Source organism: Oncorhynchus kisutch, unplaced genomic scaffold, assembly GCF_002021735.2.
Source record: "Oncorhynchus kisutch isolate 150728-3 unplaced genomic scaffold, Okis_V2 scaffold3395, whole genome shotgun sequence".
Classification (NCBI taxonomy): domain Eukaryota; kingdom Metazoa; phylum Chordata; class Actinopteri; order Salmoniformes; family Salmonidae; genus Oncorhynchus; species Oncorhynchus kisutch.
The window spans coordinates 5,601-9,642 of NW_022265340.1; the positions used below are offsets into that span (position 1 = coordinate 5,601).

The 4,042-nt window shown below is 40.1% G+C and overlaps 5 non-coding genes across 5 annotated transcripts; all 5 read left to right on the forward strand.

Moving 5' to 3' along the window:
- The first annotated feature begins 501 nt into the window (after window positions 1–501).
- On the forward strand, window positions 502–574 carry trnar-acg (transfer RNA arginine (anticodon ACG)). The gene has a single exon. It is a non-coding gene; the product is annotated as a tRNA-Arg (tRNA).
- Window positions 575–784: 210 nt separating this feature from the next.
- On the forward strand, window positions 785–856 carry trnae-uuc (transfer RNA glutamic acid (anticodon UUC)). Its single transcript has one exon. It is a non-coding gene; the product is annotated as a tRNA-Glu (tRNA).
- Window positions 857–2,124: 1,268 nt separating this feature from the next.
- trnae-uuc (transfer RNA glutamic acid (anticodon UUC)) lies at window positions 2,125–2,196 on the forward strand. The gene has a single exon. It is a non-coding gene; the product is annotated as a tRNA-Glu (tRNA).
- Window positions 2,197–3,176: 980 nt separating this feature from the next.
- trnar-acg (transfer RNA arginine (anticodon ACG)) lies at window positions 3,177–3,249 on the forward strand. Its single transcript has one exon. It is a non-coding gene; the product is annotated as a tRNA-Arg (tRNA).
- Window positions 3,250–3,458: 209 nt separating this feature from the next.
- Window positions 3,459–3,530, forward strand: trnae-uuc (transfer RNA glutamic acid (anticodon UUC)). The gene has a single exon. It is a non-coding gene; the product is annotated as a tRNA-Glu (tRNA).
- The last annotated feature ends 512 nt before the right edge of the window (window positions 3,531–4,042 follow it).

Consider the following 4,042-nt stretch of genomic DNA (forward strand, 5'->3'; position numbering starts at 1 on the left):
CTGATTTTATATGGGACTTTTCCCAAACATCTCTGAGAAAAAAGATGGAGCTTGTAATTACAACAAGCATCATTTCGATGTTATGGATTTGTCTGTGATGTTTTTTTAAGTAACTGTCTTCCCATATGGTCTGGCGTTTAGGATTCCTGGTTTTCGCCCGGGTTGAACTCCCAGTATGGGAAAGAACATCTTGTCATTTGTGATGCACTTGTGTAAGAAACAGATACCACATTTTAAATGGCAGCAGAAACACACAACACAACAATATTCCCCAAGCAACAGGAAATGTGACATGTTTTGTAGATTCATAATTTACAAGACTTTTTAAACATTGATACACTTCAAGTTCTGCATTTCTTGCTCTGCAGTAAAATTCATGGAACAACAGGAGGATCAAATTAAGATATGCATCTGAAACAGAAAAACCAAGGAACCTTATGTTGACAGACGCTATGACTGTGTACACTGGTCTAGCTGTGACCTGACTTCAGCTTAGATGTGGGGCCAGTGGCGCAATGGATAACGTGTCTGACTACGGATCAGAAGATTCTAGGTTCGACTCCTGGCTGGCTCAATACTTTATTTAATTGATTGAAATCAAGCTGGGAATTGATACTGTATACCTTTCAGTGCTTCTGTCTGTTCTCACTTCAAACACATTTTAGACGGATTTCATCTGGACATTCCCCTCATCTCTGAGAAAAATGATGGAGCTTTGAAATCCAACAGGCATAATGTCAACATTTAAAGATTTGTCTGTGGATGTGTATTTTAAGTATGTTCTTCCCATATGGTCTAGCGGTTAGGATTCCTGGTTTTCACCCAGGTGGCCTGGGTTCAACTCCCGGTATGGGAAAGAATATCTTGTCATTAGGTACGCAGTTGTGTAACAACAGATGCTGCATTTTAACTGGCAGCAGTTTCACATAACACAACAATATTCCCTCAGCAACAGGAAATGTGACATTTTATGTAGATTCAGATTATAGGAAGGCTTTTTAAACGTTGAATACACTTCATTGCTGCATTTCTTGCTCTGCAGTAAAATTCATGCGACAACAGGAAGATCAAATTACGATATGCAACTGTAAACAGAAATCCCAAAGAACCTGTTCGCTGACAGACACTATGACTGTGTATAACTGGCCTAGGTGTGACGTGACTTCAGCTTGGCCGTGCGGCCCAGTTTCACAATGGATAACGTGTCTGATAACAGGTCGGAAGATTGAATATTTGACTCTGTTTTGGTTCAAAACTAGATTTATTTGACCAAAATCAAGCTGGGAAAAATACTGTATACTTTTCATTGTGTCTGGCAGTTCTCGATTTCAAACACATTTTAGACTGATTTTATATGGGACTTTTCCCAAACATCTCTGAGAAAAAAGATGGAGCTTGTAATTACAACAAGCATCATTTCAATGTTTATGATTTGTCTGTGATGTTTTTTTAAGTAACTGTCTTCCATATGGTCTGGCGTTTAGGATTCCTGGTTTTCGCCCGGGTTGAACTCCCCGTATGGGAAAGAACATCTTGTCATTTGTGATGCACTTGTGTAAGACAGATACCACATTTTAAATGGCAGCAGAATCACACAACACAAACAATATTCCCCAAGCAACAGGAAATGTGACATGTTTTGTAGATTCATAATTTACAAGACTTTTAAACATTGATACACTTCAAGTTTGCATTTCTTGCTCTGCAGTAAAAATTCATGGAACAACAGGAGGATCAAATTAAGATATGCATCTGAAACAGAAAACCAAGGAACCTTGTTGTTGACAGACGCGTATGACTGTGTACACTGGTCTAGCTGTGACCTGACTTCAGCTTAGATGTGGGGCCAGTGTGCAATGGATAACGTGTCTGACTACGGATCAGAAGATTCTAGGTTCGACTCCTGGCTGGCTCAATACTTTATTTAATTGATTGAAATCAAGCTGGGAATGATACTGTATACCTTTCGTGCTTCTGGCTGTTCTCACTTCAAACACATTTTAGACGGATTTCATCTGGACATTCCCCATCATCTCTGAGAAAAATGATGGAGCTTTGAAATCCAACAGGCATAATGTCAACATTTAAAGATGTGTCTGTGATGTGTATTTTAAGTATGTGTCTTCCCATATGGTCTAGCGGTTAGGATTCCTGGTTTTCACCCAGTTGGCCTGGGTTCAACTCCCGGTATGGGAAAGAATATCTTGTCATCAGGTACGCAGTTGTGTAACAACAGATGCTGCATATTAACTGGCAGCAGTTTCACACAAACACAACAATATTCCCTCAGCAACAGGAAATGTGACATGTTATGTAGATTCAGATTATACAAGGCTTTTAAACGTGAATACACTTCATTGCTGCATTTCGTGCTCTGCAGTAAAATTCATGCGACACAGGAAGATCAAATTAAGATATGCATCTGTAACAGAAATCCCAAGGAACCTTGTCGCTGACAGACACTATGACTGTGTATACTGGCTAGGTGTGACCTGACTTCAGCTTGGCCGTGCGGCCAGTTTCACAATGGATAACGTTCTGATAACAGGTCGGAAGATTGAATATTTGACTCCTGTTTGGTTCAAAACTAGATTTATTTGACCAAAATCAAGCTGGGAAAATACTGTATACTTTTCATTGTGTCTGGCAGTTCTCGATTCAAACACATTTTAGACTGATTTTATATGGGACTTTTCCCAAACATCTCTGAGAAAAAAGATGGAGCATTGTAATTACAACAAGCATCATTTCAATGTTTATGGATTGGTCTGTGATGTTTTTTTAAGTAACTGTCTTCCCATATGGTCTGGGCGTTTAGATTCCTGGTTTTCGCCCGGGTTGAACTCCCAGTATGGGAAAGAACATCTTGTCATTTGTGATGCACTTGTGTAAGAACAGATACCACATTTTAAATGGCAGCAGAATCACACAACACAACAATATTCCCCAAGCAACAGGAAATGTGACATGTTTTGTAGATTCATAATTTACAAGACTTTTAAACATTGATACACTTCAAGTTTGCATTTCTTGCTCTGCAGTAAAATTCATGGAACAACAGGAAGGATCAAATTAAGATATGCATCTGAAACAGAAAACCAAGGAACCTTGTTGTTGACAGACGCTATGACTGTGTACACTGGTCTAGCTGTGACCTGACTTCAGCTTAGATGTGGGGGCCAGTGGCGCAATGGATAACGTGTCTGACTACGAATCAGAAGATTCTAGGTTCGACTCCTGGCTGGCCCAATACTAAATTTAATTGATTGAAATCAAGCTGGGAATGATACTGTATACCTTTCAGTGCTTCTGGCTGTTCTCACTTCAAACACATTTAGACGGATTTCATCTGGACATTCCCCATCATCTCTGAGAAAATGATGGAGCTTTTGAAATCCAACAGGCATAATGTCCACATTTAAAGATTTGTCTGTGATGTGTATTTTAAGTATGTGTCTTCCCATATGGTCTAGCGGTTAGGATTCCTGGTTTTCACCCAGGTGGCCTGGGTTCAACTCCCGGTATGGGAAAGAATATCTTGTCATTAGGTACGCAGTTGTGTAACAACAGATGCTGCATTTTAACTGGCAGCAGTTTCACATAACACAACAATATTCCCTCAGCAACAGGAAATGTGACATGTTATGTAGATTCAGATTATAGAAGGCTTTTTAAAACGTTGATACACTTCATTGCTGCATTTCTTGCTCTGCAGTAAAATTCATGCGACCACAGGAAGATCAAATTAAGATATGCATCTGAGAGAGAATAGAGTAGATGGCACGGTGTCAAAATTTGATTGATGACCCTATGTGAACTCTATGTGAACCCTATGTAGTGATGACGTGTGCATGTCTTCTGGTCAGGCAAGCCTGGTTAGGTGGGGGCTATGGGTTGAGTAAGGGTCCATTTGACAGGCGTTAATATTGATGACCCACGCCTGAGACAAGCCTGTGTAGGTGGGGGCTATGGGGTGAGTAAGGGTCCCTTTGACAGGCCGTTAAATGATTGATGACCCAAGCCTGATTTATGACCCTATGTA